The following is a 21,040-nucleotide window of genomic DNA, read 5'->3' as shown; positions in this document are numbered from 1 at the left end:
CGCCATGGACCTTTGCCTCCCCCAAGACTGGGCCTCGCTTGCCCGTACCATCCTTGGCCCCGGCCAGTTCGTTGATTGGCGTGCCCACTTCCAGGCAGAAGCAGCTAGGCAGAGCGAGCAAGACGCAGCCACTGGGGCCACTCATCCCCCCGAGGCTTACGTGGGCACGGGAGCGTTTATACACGCATCCGCCTATATCAATGCACCCGCCACCTTTTGGCCTATCCTTGGGGGAATCGCCTTACGAGCGTTTGCCAACTGCTCCGCCTGTCGGCCTAATAAATTCACCAAGCTCCTCCAGGAGCCAAGTGAGCCTTTCGCCACCTTTGTCTCCAGGGTCGAAGAAACCTGCGCTCGAAAGGTTAGTGATCCCCAGGCCCAACTGGCCCTCGCTCGAAAACTCATTCTCGAGGGAGCCAATCCCCCTTGCAAGCAGGCTATCCTTCCCTTGCGAGAGAAGAACATACACGATTGGGTACTTGCCTGCAGCGCCTTTGACCCAACTGCCGCGTCCCTAGCCCAGGCTGTCTCTGGCGCTGTCACTGCCGCCTTAGCCGCCACCGCCGGTTGTTTCAAGTGCGGGCAGAGCGGCCATTTTGCCCGGGAGTGCCCCAATGCGGAGGTCAACCGCCCGCCTTTCATGCCGCGCAATGGGCGCCCCCCTCCCACTCCTTGCCCACGCTGTCAGCGTAGCTATCACTGGGCGCGCGATTGCAAATCTAACCCCAAACCCCTCCGCCCCAGTCAGAGTCAGCACCAAGGCGCTGAGCAAGCTTTAAACTCCAAGCGGGGCAAGCCTCAGCCCCGCCCCTAAGAGGCAGCGTCCCAGCCGGTTCTAATGGAACTAATCATCCCACCGGGGGCCACAACAGTGGCCCCAAAGGACTTCCCGAGTGCCCCTACCATTGTCATCCTTCCTCCCCTAGGGGGAATTGCCCGTACCAGTGGCATGTGGCATCTAACGGCACCGTTGAAATCTCCCCGCCAGAGCCTCAAAAGGAAGGCCATAAAACGCTTCTCTGGACAGTCCCTATCACTCCGGAAAAGCCTACCCGTAAATTAAAAATAGGGGGGCAATAGTACACGGGCACGCTCGATTCAGGGGCAGAAGTCTCTTGCATGCCCGCTCAGTGTGCCACCATGTGCATGATTCTCAATGGTCCCTCGGTAGTGGAAGCCACCGGTACCTCCACTTCTCTTCAGGCCATGGGACCCATTAAGTGGGAGAATGAAGAAGGCCACTCAGGCACCTTCCGCCCGTTGTTCCTACACACCATAGACCAAATTTTATGGGGCCGTAATATCCTCGCCGCCTCTGAGGCAGTGCTTACCACGCAGCCCCCCCAATAATGTGCGCCACTGCTCGCTTAACACCTCCAGCGCCCGTTCCTCTGCAGTGGGATACTGAGGAACCTATATGGGTGGAGCAGTGGCCTCTTCCCACGCACAAATTAGTTGCACTCCAAGCCCTTGTCCAAGAACAATTGGACGCAAGCCACATAAAACCTTCTACTAGTCCCTATAATTCGCCAGTGTTTGTTATTCATAAAAAAGCCACAGGAAAATTTAGGCTCCTCCATGATCTGCGGGAGATCAATAAGCATATTCTTCCCATGGGTTCCCCGCAGCCTGGCCTCCCCCATCCGGTGGCCATCCCGGCTCACTATCACGTAGCCACCATTGACATCAAAGACTGTTTCTTTTCCATCCCGCTACATGAGCGAGACCGCCCTCGCTTTGCCTTTACAGTCCCCGTCCCCAATCACGCGGGCGCGGCTAGCAGGTACCAATGGAAAGTCCTCCCTCAAGGGATGCGTAACAGTCCGGCCATCTACCAAATGTATGTTAATCACGCAGTGGCCCCCCTGCAAAAGCGGGCCATGCTCATCCATTACATGGATGACATCTTGGTGGCCTCTGAGAACGCCGAGGCGCTTCCTCTAATCCTCAAAGACCTCACCACTAATTTAGCTGACCTCGGCCTTACGGTTCAGCCCGAAAAGGTTCAGATTGTGCCGCCATTGGCCTTCTTAGGGTTTAGCATTGATAAAACCATTGCCCCATCCGCTCCCCAGCTGGACATACCAGATCGGGTCACCATCACTGAGCTCCAACAGCTCTGCGGTCAAATCAATTGGCTCCGCTCTGCGTTGCCGATCACCACCGCGCAGCTCCAACCACTCTTTATGCTGCTGAGTGTCCCAGAAGCCCCGCCGCTAGCGGTCTCCCGGCGCATTAAGCTCACCCAGGAGGCAAAGGAAGCCATTGCCGCCATTAACAAGGCGCTTGCCGCCTGCTGTCTCAACAGGTTCAGCACTAGAGAGGGCAATCTTATGGCACTCATCCTTCCTACGCCCGGAACACCCATGGGCTGCCTGTGGCAAGATGGCCCCCTACTTTGGGCGCACCCCGCTAAAAGCCGGCTTAGGAAAATCTGCCCCACAGTGCGGCTCTAAATCAGCCTAGCTTCAGATCTAGTCACCCTGGCTGTTCATGTATTTGGAGCGCCGCCGGAAAAAATTGTTTGGCCCCTGGACGCAGGCCAAACCCGCCTGCTTATACGTAATAACCCGGATATGCAAATCCTTTTAGAAGGATTTCATGGGGAATTCAGCTGCCACTATCCTAGCCATCGACTGTTACAGGGGCTCGCCAAGCTTCCCTTCCGCAGCCCCTTCCACCCTTTCCCCTCCTCTGCACCCATCCCGGGTGCCACTACCGTCTTTACTGACGCCTCCAAAACCCGTTTCGCCTTCCTCTCTTATCCCCCAAACCACCCAGAACCCCGCCTATTCAGCTATGTCAACCTTCATTCAGTCCAAGTGGGGGAAATCCTGGCGGTGTCATACGCGCTGAACACCCACTGGGACCACCCAGTAAACATTTTCACCGACAGCCTCTACACTTATCAGGTCTGCCGAGTCCTCGCGTTTTCCACCTTTTTCCCGGGAAACTCGGCCATCGATAAAGCACTTTCTGACCTCAGGAGCATCTTGGAGCATCGACAGGATTCTTGGTTCATTAGCCACATTCGTAGTCACTCAGGCCTTCCGGGGCCCTTGTCTGATGGCAACAGTATAGTAGACCAAGCGGTCTCAGCTCAAGATACCCAAGCAATGCTAACTCGCACAGCGGCCCCTCCGGGGGACGCTGTTAACCAGGCCAAGTTATTGCATTCTAAGTTTCACTTTTCGGCTGCATCGTTGCATCATCTATGTGGCCTCCCCCTAGACACCTGTAAACATCTTGTCCGCAATTGCGCAACTTGTGCGCCCTTCGCGCCGCTTGGCCCCCTGCAACCTCAGGAAGTCAACCCACGAGGCCTAAAACCCAATTCTAGATGGCAAATGGACGTAACTCACGTTCCGTCCTTTGGGCGCCTCAAGTATGTACATGTAATAATTGACACCTTCTCGGCCATGTGTTATGCAGTCCCCCTTGCCGGGGAAACGGCCAAACACTGTATCAAGGCCCTGAGACAAGGAATTCTCTTCATGGGAGTCCCCTGGGACATAAAAACGGACAATGGGCCTGCCTATCGCAGTGCCTCCTTTGCGGCCTTTCTTCAGTTATATAACATCACCCATCATTTTGGCATCCCTTATAATCCTCAGGGGCAAGCCATTGTGAAAGCAGTCCACCGCCGCTTAAAAACACAAATTGAAAAAAAAAGGGCCATGCTCCCCCAGGCAGCTCCAGGGGACCTTATCATAGCAGCCCTTATTCACCTTAACCTATTCACATTCAATAAGGAAGGGCTTTCACCCCTACATAGACATTGGGGGCCCTCGTATAGGCCCATCCAGGCCCCGATGGTCTACTGGAAGGACCCAGAGAGTAATGCCTGGAAGGGTCCCTCCCCACTCCTCGCCCAGGGGCGCGGGTTTGCTTGTGTTTTCCCAGATGATGCATCACAGCCAATCTGGATCCCAGGAAGAGCAATCCGACCCGCCACCAGCAGCCACGCGTCTAACGAGACGAGAACGCCGTCGTCTCCGCAACCTGGTGTACCAGATGACAACCTTGCACCTAGACCGGAAGCCCAGTCCGGAGATACCCCCGGAGAGACAAGAAATCATGGAGATTATGCGCCTATACAGACGGGCAAAAGCAAGCCCCCTGCACCTCCATAACCCCCACCCAAGCATTGCTTCCCTTCTAATGATCATGCTTGCCCTCGCCTCTTCCACCCAGGCCAACTCACTACACCAACCTTTTAACTGGACAGTCCATATCATGGGGGGGATAGAGAAGGACCTCCTCTATAATGTTACAGCCGAGGCTCCTTCGTTTACTGCCAGCATTTGTGATTTTGTTCAATTCACAGGTTTAAACAACAATAATTGGTTACGTAATCAATGTCAAGGCGGCCTCGTTTCTGGTTATTACATTTGTCCCTCCACAGGCAAAGGCTGTGCTGACCCCTCGCATTTTTATTGCCCCTCCTGGGGGTGTGAAACAATGGCCTACGGATGGTCTGGAGCTCCCAATAGAGATCAGCACCTCCAAGTGTCATGGACAAAGCCAAATTGGCGCAATATAACCCTTAAGGTTAAAAACCCCGGCGAGGACAATTGGCTTAGTGGCCGCACATATGGCCTCCGCCTCTACATGGAGGGCTATGATTGGGGTGGTCTCTTCTCCATACAAAAAAGACACCCCACCGCCACCAATCCGAGCGGCGTTGGCCCCAACAAAGTCCTTAACCCCCTTAATCCACGGCCCTCCAGCCGCACCTCAGCTGCAAACAGCGCATCGCCAACCCCACCACCCCAACCTTTTCTGCCCCCCTCTCATTACTCCTCTCCCCTCCTCAGCCTTATCCAAGCGGCCTTCACCTCAGTGAATTCCTCCCACCCCAATCTTACCTCCTCCTGTTGGCTTTGCCTCTCCACCTCCTCCTCCCTGTATGAGCCCGTCGCCTCCAACCTCTCCTTTTCGGAAAATACAGAGAATAGCCCCTCGAAATGCAATTGAAATACCTCTGCCGTCCCCCTAACCTTTCATTCAGTTTCCTCCACAGGAAAGTGCATCCGCCCTCTCTCATACAACTCTCCCAACCTCACAGCTTGTGCCAACTACTCATCCCCCGACAGCTCTGCCAAATTTCTTATTCCCCACAACTCCTCCCAATGGCTCTGCTCCTCTACAGGACTTACCCCCTGCCTTAACGTGCGAACTCTCAATACAACTCATGAAACTTGCCTCCTAATTGTCCTTATCCCTAGGGTCCTATACCACAGCGAGGAAGACTTCTTCCTCCGCCTAGAAAGAACTGCAACTCCTGCCCCTCTGCAAAAGCGAGAGCCCATCACCGCCCTCACGGTCGCCACCCTCCTAGGTCTTGCAGGCACTGGCACCAAAATCACTGCGCTAGCCAGTCAAGGCTCCGCCCTAACTCACCTCCGGGCGGCTGTTGACGAGGACATTCGTCACCTACAAAACGCTATTTCCCATCTTAAAAATTCTGTTAACTCCCTCTCTGAGGTCGTGCTCCAAAACCGCCGAGGTCTCGACCTTCTTCTCCTCAAAGAAGGAGGCCTTTGCGCCGCCCTAGGAGAAGAATGCTGTGTATATGCCAATTCCACAGGTCTCGCCGAAGACAGCCTAAAGAAGGTCCGAGAGGGACTAGAACAACGCAAAAGGGACCGTGAAGCCACCAACTATTAGTCCCACATCTTTGCCCCCCTCCTCCCATACCTCCTCCCTCTCATCGGCCCCCTACTAATAATTATTCTAGCTCTCACCCTAGGGCCCTGTGTTATCCGCAGACTTGTCCAACTTGCTAAAAGCCAGGCCAATGCTGTCTTCTCATCATTTGTGCAAGCCCAGTATCAACGACTTGCCTCTACTGAAAAAGCTAGCCCTCCGCAGCGTCACCACCCTCGTCCATCCCGCAAGCAGCGAGGCCCCTCTCGAGCGCCCGGGCGCCACACCAACGCCGAGCTCCAGCCTCTCTGAGCGGCCGTCAATCCTTTTCCCCTCCCCGGCCTCCCCTTTCCCTCATCCCTTGGCGGATCTCTCCTGTGAGCTTCTTCATCTAATTAGAAAAGAAGGGGGAATTGCGGGTTGCTAGTGCTGAGTTCCAACTTGGCGGGCCGGGGCCAGGAAACCTGGTCAGCCCCTGGGGGAGGCGATGGGCATGGGCAGTAGCGCCCTCCACAGCCCCCCCCCAGGGAACCTGGCCAGCCCCTGGAGAGGGTAGTGGGCATGGGCAGTAATACCCTCCACAGCCCCCCGGGCCTGAGAAAGTGGAGCCGGCTACAGGCCCCATCTCCCTCACCCAAAATACAACCATTAGAGGAAGCTTGCCAGAGAAAACCGCCCCCTTTATCTTGCCCGCACACTCCCCGTTGCCAGAGCAACTCCCGCCACCGCCAGTGCGCATACGCCGTTGCCAGAGCAACTCCCGCCCTTTTCAAACGACCTCCGCGCCCTCTCAGAACCAATCCTAGCCTTTATCCCCTCAGCATTGCCATGTAAGGACCCCACACCCCTAACACCGACCCCACCCTCTATGCCACCCTATATAACTTGTGCTCACCCCTGAATAAAGGCTTTTTGTTCTACTACCTTGAAAAGAGAGTGTCTCGCGTCCCTCTCTCGCCGCCCTCCACACCTTGCACGCCTCCGCCGGGGACTCGGCCAAGTCCCCCGCCTCACCTTCGCCTCCGGGAAGAGCTGCTGCCGGTACCCCTCAAGCAACGCTGAGCGCAGAGGGTTCCGTGGCTGCCCGCCCCTAGCTGCGACCGCAGACATAAAAAACCACATATTGTATAATTCCATTTATATGAAATATCCAGAATAGGCAGATCCATAGAGATAAAAAGTAGATTAGAGACTGAAGGGGGGGAAAAATGGGGAATGAGGTTTGTTTTTGGTGTGATGAAAATGTTCTGGAATTAGATCGTGGTGATGGCTGTACAACTTTATGAATATACTACAAACCACCGAATTGTATACTTTATAGGCGAATTTTATAGTATGTGAATTATATCTCAAAAAAAGGCAAAAAATTTATATGTTGAAATTCTTTGAGACCACCAAAGTGATGTAAACTTTCCCTCATCGTCTGTTTGGTGGTTACAACTTCCCAAGGAGAGTTCGTCCCTCTGTTTTACTTGGCATCAGGCAACTTTCCCTGCAGACTCTTGAAGGAAGTAGAGTGAGTTTTCATCCCTACCATGATATCACAGCTCTTCGGGATCCCACAATTATGGACAGAAAGTCTCCTGTTAGTTTACCTTGAATGAGCCCTGAGCCGACTTCTATCTTTTTCTTTCATTCTGCAAATCCACCAAAATCACAGTTCAAATTCCCCTAGTTTAGCAAATACCCTCTGAGCAAATAAGACTAAAGACTCCTTTAGCTTCTTGGATTTTCAGCTCTCTCTTAAATTTCAGCATTAATTTCTAACTTTTTGGACTTTTTTAAATACAGAATTTTTAGCTGTTTTCATGGTGATTTCAATACCTCAACATACTATAATCCCAAAATGAAAATCCTATATTTATTTTTCAAGTTAAAATTAACTCTAGTGAGTTAAAAAGGATTTGTGAAAACTATAGACAGCCTGATCCAGTCTACATTAGGTAGCTTCCAGTTAAGTTGTGACCTCAGGTGATTACAGTAGATATGTAAGAATAAAATAACACATTATATAAAGGTTAACCTTTTAATTAAAACATTAATTTGAGAAGGAGTCTAGTCTCAAAAGGAACACGGGTGAGTAACTTGTTTTATCAGGTATCAAGGTTCTTTAAACACCTAAAGTAAGTAAGACTGCTGCAAGGATATACAAACAGACCAAAGAATTGCCCAGGACATATCCACAAATACATGGAAATTTGATATATGATAAAGATTTATAGATCACTGGAAGGCAAAACAGAATACTCAGAAATGATACTGGGAAAAACTGATTACCCATACGTAAAAAAATGAAACTAGACACCCCACACACACCCTTCACATGAAAATGCATTCCACATGGATTAACATAAATACAAAAGGCAGCATTTAAAAGTTTTAGAAGAAAATATCAAAACATAACTTTATGACCTCAGGGATGGGAAAGATTTAATAAACAAAATGCCGAAAGCACAAACCATAAAGGAAAACGATGACATATTCCACTACATTAGAATATAAAATTGGTTCATCAAAAGACACTATCAAGAAAGTGAAAAGATAAGTTATACACAGGAAAAAGATGTCTGCCACACACATAACTGACAAAGGATTAGTATCCGGAATATAGGAAGAACTTCTAGAAATCACTTTTTAAAGGACAAAAAGGAAAGAAAAAACTAGATAAAAGACATAAATAGACACCCCGTAGAAAAAGAACTAAGAAAGGTTCAAAACTTCAAATAATTAAGGAAATTTAAATTAAAGCCACAACGGAGTACCATTTCTCACCTACCAGATTGCCAAAAAGAAAAAATTCAGGTAATTACAAATGTTATTGAGAAAGGAAACAAAGGGAACACTTACACACTGCTTGTAAGAGTAGACTGGTACAATCATTTTATAAAGCAATGCAGTATTATCTAGTAAAACTGAAGATCCACAACTCTACTCCTACGTAAATAGCCTAAAGAAATTCTTGAACCTGAATACAAAGAAACATAATACGATGGTCATAGCAAAATTGTGTTTAATGGCAAAAAGTAAAAATTAAATTACAAAAAAAAAGAAGACTGGAATCACCCCAAATATCCATCAACAGGAATACGGATAGGCAGTAGCAAAAGTCATACAATGGAAGGATATACAGCAATAAAAAGTAAACATACTGTAACACATCAAGTTGGACGAGTGTCACAAATATAATGTGCAAAAGACGCAAGTCACAGAAATCATGTAATATAATTCCATTTATAAAGCATTCCAAAAAAGGCAAACCTAAACAATCCATTGTCTAGGAATACATACATACATGGTAAACCTATACAGAAAATCAAGGAAGTGGAAAGAGAAAGATACAATCAGGGAGACTATATATGGGGACTTCAAAAATATTGATAATCCATTATTTCTTAAGCATGATATGTGTACCTAAGTATTGTATCTGTATTCTTACAATTGTAGATGTGTTGAAAGCACTATTTTGCACATAGAAAATAATTTCTCATTTAAAAACAAAGTTAATACATGGTTGTAGTACAAAATATGAAAAATACAAAAAATATATGAAAAATATAAAAATTATCCACAATCCCATCATTCTGAGATAACTACAGTACTTAAAGGAGATAAATATATTTTATGGTGTGTTTTCTTTCACTGTTTCTATTTAATCTTTTTTTACAGCTATATTGATGTATAATAGACAAATAATAATTTGCATATATTTAAATGTACAATTGGATGAGTCAGACATAAATATACTTTGGTTACAACATCATAACAATAAAAAAAAATGAATATATCCTAAAAGTTTCCTCATGTTCCTTTTCCTTGTGTCCCATTCCTCCTTATGTTTCCTGAATCCCACCTCCAGGAACCACTGATCTGCTTTCTGTCATTTTAGACTAGTCTGCATTTTCTAGAATTCTGCTGGGTACATTTTAGGCATAGTTTAGGTATACGTTGCACTTTAGGAGATAATGCCAAAAAGGTTTCCAAAGTGATTGCACCAATTTACACTTCACCAAGCAGAACTCCAGCTCCCACATCCTTGTTAACACTTGATTGTCAGTCTTTCCCATCTTGGTCTTTCTTTTCCACATTCCTAAAGAAAACATGCATACTACTACATGTCTGAACCATAGAACAGAACAAAAACTAGTAAACTTTCAATGAAGTTTTGAAGTGAAACTCATTAGCAAGAAATTTTAATCTAAAGAGTATTTCCCCTAGAATATATAATAATAATTAAAGTGAAGGCCCCCTACCTGATGTAATGCCTCCTAGATTCTGATTTAGTTAAAACGTCTGATTTCTACATAAGATTTTTAGAAGAGTCACTGAGATATCGATGAAAAAAATCACATGACTTAAAAGTAAGTGGGAGTATCAAGCTACCGGAACACAATGAAATATAATCCAGTACAGTGAATGTGATATTAATAGTTAGCACAGGAACCGAGCAGACCAAAATACCACCAAAATAGTGTTCATAATTTGGAGCAGGGAGATGAAATACTTTATTATTCAATATACTCAGCTACTTGCTCTTAGCTTCTGATAGTTAACCATGAGAGAGGAACAACGTCATGAGATGCATATTAACATAAATGTATTCTACGGTTCTTACATTTGGTTCTTACATATGGTTCTCATCTGACTATAAACTACACCTACCTTTCACTCTCACCTTTCCTCTTCATGTTTCTCAGAAACAGTCTATACTTAATATCTTTACTTCTTCACCCTCTGTTCATTCTCAAATTCATTCAAATTTGGCTTCCTTCCTTATCACTTTACTTGGATTATTTTTGCTGACGTCAATGACCCACTGTTAACTAGCATAGACAATAGACACTTACCAGTTCCTATCTTCACGATCCCTCTGACTCATCTGACTCAGAGATAAACTTCTCTCCTCATTAAAACTCTTTCCTCTTTTGGCTTCTGTGACACCATTATCTCCTGGTTTTCCTCCTTTCTTCCTGAATGCTCCTCCTTAGACTCCTTGGCCATCTCCAACCATCATTTAAATGTTGGCATTTGGCCTTTGCCTTCCTTGGTCTTTCTCTCTTATTGTGCACTTTCTTGAATTATTTCTTCCACTCTTACAGGATTAATTACCACAAATCTACTGATGCTTCAGAAATCTGATCCTGACTTCAGAAAAACTCCATACAAATATATCTGCCAACTGGACATCTCTGCAAAATGTCCCACAGGAATCTCAAACTCATTTTCTCTCAACCTGAATTAATCTCTCAATTTGTTAATTTTATTTGTGAATAAACAATTACAATTCATACGGAGCCAATAAAATACAAAAGATACATTTTTTTCTTGAAGGGTTAAAAAAAAAGAAAATTTTTATTGAGACTTTCCCCCACAGGATAGTATCGCATATTCATTAGCAAAAACTACAGAATACTAAAATAGATGATAAAAAACAAATCTCCTCGAATCCCAGCTCTCAAAGGTAAGCGAGATTAGCACTTCCTTCCAGAAAAAGCAATTTTTAACCATGATAAAATGATACGTCAAAATATTAAATTGGCAAATAGGGATAAGTTTATTTCGTATTTTCCAGGATATTTTTCATATTATTAATTCAGACACAACTCTATTAACTGTCTGCCTGAAGCGAGAACCAGAGATATTTTTAAAGGTAAAATATTCTTTTTACATGTGGTATTTTAAATAATCTGAAGGAACCAATGTTTTTGGTTTGGCATCTATCTTGTCTATACCTAGACAGACGTCTGTCAGTGTGCAAAATACACCACAATTCATCCATAGCAGTTTCCTAGCAAAGAAAAAGGAAACAAACAAACAAAAAAGAAACAAATAACTGGAAGAGGTAGAAGACAAATCTAAATCCTTATTTGGTTGATAATTCGTGCTTGCAAAACCCACAGGAAAACGATATTTTAACACCTGTTCTTTGTTCCAAAAAGTTCCACAATCATCACAGATGAAAACACTCCGTCAACGCTTTCTAAGCAGCCCTCGCCGGGGAAAGGAAATCCGCTTCTCTCGCTCCCCACAGCCCAGAGCCCACCTGGGGCGCGCGTCCGCGGAAGCGCGAGCACGGGGCACGGAGCGCAGCGGCGGCCATCTCGGCCGGGGCTGGGGTCACCCCTCTCTCCGCTCGGGGGTCTCCCTCCCCCGCCGTCCGCTCTGCCTCCACAGGGTGAGTCTCTGCCCCCCAGGCTCCGGGGTCGCGGTGGTGGAGGGGACCCGAACCTCCCTCAGGGCTCCCGCGAGGCAGGCTTTGCTGAGGAGACCCGGGAACAGCCCCCCGCCCCCCAGCCACTGCGACATTAAATAAAAAAGTTAAGGACAAACAAGGAAACCGCGCGCGCGCTCGCGAGCGAAACAGTCGCTCCACATCCAGTCCCGCGAGGCTAGGAGTGAGACGACTGCTCTGAGGCAGGGGCCGAGCAGACGAGCAGACTCGTTCGCGCGCTCTCGCACACACTCCCTCACCCAACAAGCCCCGAGCCCCGAGCCCCGAACCCCGACCCCGGGAGGGCGAGGTCAACGGCGGCTCCAGGTCCCCGCCGCGCTGCAAGCCCGGGAGAAGCGTACCTTTCCCCGACGGGGCTCCGCCGCCCTGCGCAGGATCTCCACGCGCAGCTCCGTGGGGCTCCAGGAAGCAGGCGCTTTGCGGGTGTCGCGGGAGGGGATCTCCACTCCGGTCACCTCGCGCGGCCGCGCCCCGAAGCCCCGCCCCCCAGGTCCGCCCTGGCGCCCCCCTTCGGGAGGTGCGCGCGGAGGGCGGGGATGGAGCGGGGCCGCCCGCGCTTACCTGAGCTGCGCTGCGCTTGCGCGCTGGACTCCTCCGCTCCTGGCAACTCCACTCCGCTGCTCTTTCGGATCAGGCGCTAAAATGGAGACAGGTAGAGCTTAGAATGTGTTGAGGGCTTAGAAGGGAGGTAAGCAGTAGGAAGGGTACGAAGGGAAAGCTTTTGGTCTGATGATCCTCTCTGAATAGGGGAGGAGGGAGCAGTCCTTTTTGCCAGACGTATTTCTGCACTTTTTCTTAATAAACGGAGAAGTTTTCTTAGTTGTCTTTTACTGTTACTTCACCTTTTAGTGTTTATCTATACTAATTATAAAGCATTTGAGAATGAGCCCGCGTCTCTCATTTTTGTTGCTTTGTGTCTACTACTGCCTCACCTGTAGCTGTATTAGAAGGTATATCAACACCCTCCCCACCACCACTACCTTTAATCCTCTCTAAATCCTGCCGTTCCATGCTGGAATCCCCTCTAAATCTGGCCCCCTTTTTATATACCTCCCGTGGTGGGACTCTCAACACTGTACTTGGAAAGTTGAATGAATTTCTAGATTATCTGCTAATAAATGGCTCAGCTTTTAGAGATGGATTGTAAATTGAAGCAAAGGTAATGCTTTTCCTCCTGGAGAACAGTGTTTCCCAGAGTACGTTCCATAGATCTCCAGTTCCTAGAAACACCGGAGTTGAGGGGAGCGGTAGATTATAAAATCAAATTAATTAGGGGAAAAAGACAAGTTGGTAGCCCTCCTTGATATTCACAGTGCACATTAGCATGTTACAGGCTTAAGAAGTCCTGCAGTAAAGAACCATGTTTAACTTTGTTTAATCCTGCATTTCCCAAATTTATTTGACCAGAGAACCCTTTACTTGAGAAATGCCTATTGACATCCTAGGGCAATTAGTGTCTCAACAAACAGGTGGATAAACAATGCTTTAAAGTCCTAGTACACTCACCTTCAGTTATGTATCATTCTATTTTGAATGTTTGCAAAATTCTCTCCTGTTTATGCAAAACTTTCACATGAGTCATCTCATTTAATCCTTGCTATTGTGATGTAGCTATTACTATGCACTTTTTTACAGTTGAGATACTTGAGGGTCAATCACAAAACCAATTAGTGGTTGCCCAAGTATAGAGCCAAGAATTGACTCTCGACTTTTGGCTCCAAAGGCTTTTTAGACTACACTATGTATATTTTTAAAGTTTTATTTATATATATATAAAATTTAATTTTCTGCTCATTTGACCCTTAATCAAGTAGACCACATCCTTGGTTAGAAACTTCTAGTTCATGTACTAGCTGAGTCTTCTCAAGGACCACATCCTTTTACACCTCAGCAGCACCTAACATAGTGCAAGGCACAAAAGTGTCACTCAGAAAATGTACTGAATGAACTAAGAATAAATGAATGAATGCTCAATAATTACGGATTGAACTGGGCTGAGTACTTGGTTCTCTAACTGAACAACTTTAATATCCTCTTTACTGATGCAGAAATCCCAAGAGCAGGAGCTCCCCAAATTTCATTTTCTTCCATTTTCCACCTAAAAAAGCTTTCTTAGAAGAATACATTCTGTTGACAGATATAGTTCATTGAAATTAATGAAACCACTTCCTTTATTTTTTTTTCCTTGCAGTGGGTCTCCTTCCTGTTCTACTTTCATCAAGATGAATAGAAGATATTGTACACCTTTCTTTGTGCTCTGAAGTTTAATCTTTCCCCATAAATGATGTGTTGCAACATCCTGAGTTTAGTGTTTGTTTGTTTGTTGCCAATAACCTTGTCTTAAATTATTTGAGGCAGATCTGGGAGGAAAAATAGACTTTGGTTGATGTGGATAACACTGTTGTTTGGATTTTACTGTGTGTATCAATGCTTCTATTAGATAGAGACAAATGGCGTAATCTCTATTTCTAATCCACTCATTCTTCTTTCATTTAATGCTATTTATAAGCGTCTCTGCCTACCTCTCCAGCATCATCTCCCACTACCCCAACACACATTTTTTTACATTCTGAACTAACTTCAGTTCCCTAAATTGCCAAATTTGCACATAATGTTCCCTTTACCCCTATGGGTATCAAATGGCAAACTTAACATTTATTCAGCTGAAGTATCACATGTTCTGGAAGATGAATACCCACACACCCATCTATGCCAGTTTGAATGTATTATGTCCCCGAAATGCCATTATCTTTGATGCAATATTGTGTGGGCAGACTTACTAGTGTTGATTAGATTGTAATTCTTTGATTGTAATTCTTTGATTGAGTGTTTCCATGGAGATGCCACCCACCCAACTGTGGGTGATAACTCTGATTGGATAATTTCCATGGAGGTGTGGCCCTGCCCATCTGGCGTGGGCTTTGATTAGTTTACTAGAGCACTATATAAACTCAGACAGAAGGAGCAAGCTTGCTACAGCCAAGAGGGACACTTTGAAGAATGCACAGGAGCTGAGAGAGGAACTGCAGATGAGAGACAGTTTGAAGATGACCTTTGAAAGCTGACACTGACTTGTTGGAGAATGCCATTTTGAAACACCACCTGGGAGCAAGAGGACACCAGCCACGTGCCTTCCGAGCTAACAAAGGTTTTCTGGACACCAATGGCCATCCTTCAGTTAAGGTACCCAATTGTTGATGTCTTACCTTGGACTTCATGGCCTTCAGACTGTAGCTTTATAACCAAATAACTCCCCATTATAAAAGCCAGTCTATTTCTGGTGTTTTGCAAAAGGGCAGCATTAGCAAACCGGAACACCATCCCAGACTGAATTAGGTGCCATGACATAATATTTGTAGCATTACACAATAACCATGATCATTGGCTTCTCTTCCCTCTTCCTACTAACCCCACCTGTTTCCTGTGCACATAGCATAACATATGACACATAAAAGATGCTCAAATATTTGTTGAATGAATGAAAAACAAATCTTCAAAAGAAAATGAATTCCTAAAGAAATAATTTCACAAATATAAATGGTGGTTATGAATACAATGGTAGGTGGCAGACAGATTTCTGCCCCCCCGCCCCCAACATTTTCTTTTCATTTTCTGCCTTAAAAAACATGACAGCAGAAGCCAATACATAGTCATTCATTCATTCATTCATTTACTTGTTCGACAAACATTTTTGAGCCCCTATGTTGTACCAGGTACATTGGTAGGCACTAGCTACAGAGAGAAAGTGACATTTCAGCAGAGTCATGGATGTTCACTGTGCCAGTTTGAATGTATTATGTCCCCCCAAACGCCATTATCTTTGATGTAATCTTGTGTGGGCAGACATTATCAGTGTTGATTAGATTGTAATTCTTTGAGTGTTTCTTTGGAATGTGCCCCACCCAGCTGTGGGTGATAACTCTGATATTTCCATGGAGGTGTGGCCCCAACCATTCAGGGTGGGCTTTGATCAGTGGAGCCATATAAATGAGCTGACAGGCAGAGGGAACTCAGTGCAGCTGAGAGTGACATTTTGAAGAGGAGCTACAGCCAAGAGGGACACTTTGAAGAACGCACAGGAGCTGAGAAGAAGAGCTGCAGATGAGAGACAGTTTGAAGATGGCCATTGAACACAGGCTTTTGCCCTGGAGAAGCTAAGAGAGGAAGAATACCCCAAGTGCAACTAAGAGTGACATTTTTGAGGAACTGCAGCCTAGAGAGGAACGTTCTGGGAGAAAGCCATTTTGAAACGAGCCACGTGTCTTCCCAGCTAACAGAGGTTTTCCGGACACCATTGGCCATCCTCCAGTGAAGGTACCCGATTGCTGATGTGTTACCTTGGACACTTTATGGCCTTAAAACTGTAACTGTGTAAGCAAATAAACCCCTTTATAAAAGCCAGTCCATTTCTGGTGTTGCATTCCAGCAGCATTAGCAAACTAGAACATTCACCAAACCTTGATCTTCTCCTTGGGTTCTTTGTCCATTCCCTCAGGCTTGGGTAAGGCCGCATGAACGGTTCTCAACAATGGAAGCAGAGTTTCACTCCTGGATCTAAGCAGTTATGAACAGGTGAACCTTCACTCCCATTCGCTCCCTCTTCCCATTCTTCCACAGCCCTGGAGGTCATTGCTAAAGCTGACAATGTGACAAGATGGAAGAAGTCTGGGTCCCTGATTGACTTCCTGGGACAAAGCTCCTCCCACCACCCACCAATCTTGACTAAATTGTAATAGGTGAGTGAAAAATAAACTTTATTGTGTTAAAACACTGATATGCAGGGACTTTTTTCCCCCACCAACTAGCTTTACTTACCCTGATTAACATTGTCATGAATGATTACATAAAACACTAGAAAATTTTGTCTCCTGCTCTAGGCGTTGTGTGGAAAACAGGAGAACATAGAACATGAAAATTTATCCAAGAAGGTACTAAGGTCCTAGAAACTAAAGTTTTCCCCAAATGCACCAAGAAAAATCTTAATGGATACATAGCCCTTTGGTCTCTCTCAGATGGCCACCTGATGCGAATGCTGACATCTTGACCTGAAAATAAGCAAACAGTCACCATCTCATCATCATCTTCATCGTTATCAATCCTTCTCAGTCTCTTTCATACACTTTGTAGGATTTCCTTCAGGACATCCAGAGTTACTCAAAATAAGGGATATCCTGTGAAGTGACAGAAGATAGGAGTAGGAAGGTTGGCCTGAAGGATCTTGATATCCTACCAAGGAGTTTCCACATTAACCTACAGGATACAAGGTGAAACGAACTAGGGACTATTTGTGATGGGCTGAATGTCTTAGTTTGCCAGGTCTCCTATGACAAATAACAGAATGGGTTGGCTCAAACAGCAGGAATTTGTTGTCTCACAGTTTTAGAGATGAGAAGGCCAACATTAAGGTGTCTGCAGGCCACACTTTCTCCCAGTGTCTGCAGCATTCTGGCGCTGGCTTTCCAGCAATCCCCCATCATGTGATGATTTGTCTCTTCCTGTCTCTTCCTCTTGTTTCTCCTTCTGACTTCTACTAACTGACTGCATCCGAATTCCCTCTGCCTATGAGGACTTCAGCCATATTAGATTCAGATCCACCCCAATTCCATTTGGCCTCATCCAAATAGGGCCTTCAACGGTTTAAATAGGTTTACCAGGAATCCATACCCAAAGAACCAGAGGTTAACACTTGAACATGTCTTTGGGGGGTGAGGGGGAATGATTCAATCTACCACAGTGAGTCTTCGTTTTTTTTCCTTTCCTTCCTCCATCATCTTCTCTCCTGGGTACCTGGCAACTACTAAATCTGAGATAACAATGGGAAACGGCTGGTCACAAATGCTCCACCAAGAGCCTAAATCGTGATGCAGATCTCTTTTCTCAGTGCCCTCCCCATAAAGCCCTTCCTTGCCATATCCCTATCCCCTCTCTCCAAACCACTACAAGAAATGGAACTTCATAGCATCAAAATGCTGACAGTTTCATTGGAGGCCTAATTGAAAAATAGTGAGCACTAGCACAGGACAAATAGCACCAGAGAAATCAATGGAAGCTAGAAGGAGGAAACAGAGAAAGAAAGGATTTGGAAAAAGAGAGATTTCTACCAACGGCAAGAACAGCTCACCAGCCTGGGCAACCTGTCCAAAGAAGATGAGAGACACATGGAGTGGATCATGAAAACAGCCCCGGGATTTCAGAACAAATCCCCCAGACTCATCAAATAGAGCAGAGAAACATCTCCTAACTCCCCATTCCCTGTGTTCTCTGTAAGAACAGGAAGAAATGATCAAACCTGAAGTGACTCCAAATTCTTTGCAACATTGTGTGCCATAATTTGAACTGTATCAACTTGCTTAAGCCATAAACACATTTCTCCCACCTTTCTTTCCCTGTATGATTCTGAGTTAGATTTGTTCAAAAGAAGAATTTGGCAAGGTTTGGAGAGTAGAAGTGATGGAGCAGCTGTTACACTCTGAAGATCATCACAATTGCATGCAATGACAGACACACACAGAGGTGCTGGCAGGTTCCAGCTTGTCCAGCTCTTCTTCCCACCTGCTGTCCTTGGTGACCCCCAGAGGCTCTAGACCCAGCACCAGAGTTTGGCTGAAGACCTCCAGATGAGTCTGTAACAGTTATACATAGACTTTCCACAGCTCCCAACTCAGGGTCCCACTCCAGCAACTGGATGTGCTCAACTTCCTAGATTCCTCACAAATTCTGACCCCACAAGCCCGCCTGCCCCTGAGCTTCAGCAGCACTGGTGAGTGACTTTTCTCTGATCCTTCATTCCTCCTTCCAGTCCTTTGCTTCCCCAGTTCCCCCCACAATTCTATAAGACCTTATTCCTATAGTCAATCCTTTATTCAGTAAAACTCATAGTGGTTGTGCTTTCCCTGATTTAACCCCTCTGATACACCATACATGCACTTGGCTACCCAACAGTAAGACTATTACTCTTCCACTGTTAAAGGCAAAGTGTTGGGGTTACATATAGGAAATACAGAAATCTGGGCAAAAATTATACCACGATAGAGGTCTCTCTAGAAGAGGGGATTGGTTGTCCACTGGCTTCATAGTGTGAAGTTAACATGGGGCAAGAAGTGACACTCAGCTTTTCAAGCTTAGAGACTGGCTTCTTTCCCCCTTTAACATACTAAGTAAATCTATCTCTTGAAGAAGACTCAGCCAGGCTCACTAGAGACTGAAGTAGACAATAAGGTGCTTCATTATCAATATAGAGTGAGGAATAGAATTATTGTGGGGCCCAGGCACATGTGTTTTCTGGAAGACATGCAGGAAGCTAACTGATAAACAGAAGGTTACTTAGGAGGAACATGGACCCAGAGTTAGGGGAGGTAGAAGGAATGTTTAGTAGCATCAAGTTATGATGGCTATCATTAATACCACAGAAGGGACCAACCTGTCACGGCCTCAGACAAGTTGCGTGGTTCCACTCTCAGGAGGCACACTCATGGTCCTGTCCCTTCCTCTCTGCAAGATGGCAGAACTGGCCCCAATTCTTCATCCTTCAAGAAATCTGTGCCCTTTGCCATGACTTTGAAGTCCTTTCCACTAAAGGGGTGGAGTATATCTCCCTACTTCTTGATTTTGGATTCAACCATGTTATTTGCTCACTCCCAGCTGACCAGAAGACATGTGAGAAATAATAAATGACTTGTTTTATGCCTTGGCATTTTTTAGGACTATTTGTTACACAGCAATAGTTCTCTGATACATCTTACAACTGTGATTTTCTGAAATGGGGTAGAGGGAGCTCTTACTCCATTGTGGTCTCAGAGGTCCAGAGCAGTGCGCCCCAGATTAACCTGCCCAGGGGGTACTAGTTAGGTCAGTGGTAAGTTAGAGGTTTCAGCCTCTTACCCTCAGCAAAATTCTCTTCAATGTTTTCTCTTCTTGGGGTTTGAGGTAAAGCTAAATTTACATCACAGCAGAGGAGAGTTAAAATTCTTTGGAAGTGTTACACAGCTACTTCTGAATATTAATGGTTGTTTGTAAATGCCACTCAAAATTACTATCTGAAATAAAATCTGAAGCCCATCATGTCATTTTTGCTCTCGTCAGAGTTCTGGGATAGTTCACACAATCCCTGGGCAGCTTAAGCTGCCAGAGCTTTTTTCCTCCTCTCTTTAAATCTGCTCCAAGTACATAAGGAGAATACATGAATAAATGTGGTTGGCAGATGAACCAAATATCCAAAGACATATTTTTTATGGCAATTAAATCTTAGTCTGTTAGTTTACGTGTGCATTGGTGAGTTAGAAGCACTGATGGGAAATGCTCAAAATGCTTTATAATCCTATTTTTTCAGGCATGCTTTCTTTCCCCACCACTCCCAGCCTTTCACTAGCTTCCCCCACCCTTGTAGTTTATGAGTACACTGATGATGTTGAGATATTTTTTGAGGAAATGAGGGAGGTCTGCAATTCATTTCCCACTTGATGTGGCTTGGATTTAGCAAAAGACAAAAACAAAGCAAACACTCTTCCAACACAGCTGGCTTTTAAAGAGCCATTATATTGCCCTGCAAGGTGACAGGAGTCCAGGAATGGGACAGGGGCTGTGAGGTCCAGTGAAGTATACTCCTCTACTCCTGAAAAACATCCCCTCAGGAAACAATTTGGTGTTTCCTGCAAAACATGAAATTGGTTGGCAGCCTAACCGACTCATCACCCCTGTTCATCCCATACCACATGCCTGATTTATAACAGTAACTTGTCTGAGCCATAATGAATACAGCTTCAATAGGAAAGGGGGGAAGGGGAGCCCAACAACCCTTGCCAAGCAAACATGCATGTACACAAGCGCATGCAAACACAGAAATGCACACATGCAAATGTATAAAGCCATTTTTAAAAGGTTGGGAAATATGAAATGCTTCAAGCAAAACCACCTTACATTACTGGGAGCAGGGTTGAAAATAAATTCCCTTCTCCCACCCAAATATGTACATAAAAATACTTTGGAGTGATAATACCTGCCATTCTCCATCAACCTACCATGTGCCAAGCACTGTGCTAATAGTTTACATATATTTTTAATTCTTTCCAAAGCCTTGCAGAGTAAGTATGATTATCTAAACTTTACAGAGAAGTAACCTTTCCAAGATCACAAAGAAGCAATCAAGGAGCCGGGATTTGAACC

General features: G+C 45.6%; 1 protein-coding gene across 4 annotated transcripts in view; it reads right to left on the bottom strand.

Annotated features, from left to right (window-relative positions):
- TC2N (tandem C2 domains, nuclear) overlaps positions 1-12,300 on the bottom strand; it is a 93,277-nt gene extending 80,977 nt beyond the window's left edge. For 3 of the 4 annotated variants that reach the window (XR_005216234.1, XR_005216233.1, XM_037832048.1), the window contains exon 1: positions 12,220-12,300. The gene's annotated coding sequence lies outside the window, so the exon portion shown is untranslated. The remainder of the gene's footprint in view (positions 1-12,219) is intronic. The other variant, XM_037832050.1, reaches the window with a different exon arrangement.
- Positions 12,301-21,040: the final 8,740 nt, after the last annotated feature.

This window comes from Choloepus didactylus, chromosome 4 (assembly GCF_015220235.1).
Source record: "Choloepus didactylus isolate mChoDid1 chromosome 4, mChoDid1.pri, whole genome shotgun sequence".
Taxonomy (NCBI): Eukaryota; Metazoa; Chordata; class Mammalia; order Pilosa; family Megalonychidae; genus Choloepus; species Choloepus didactylus.
Note: the sequence above shows the minus strand (reverse complement) of the source record. Positions and strands in the feature narration are given on the sequence as shown.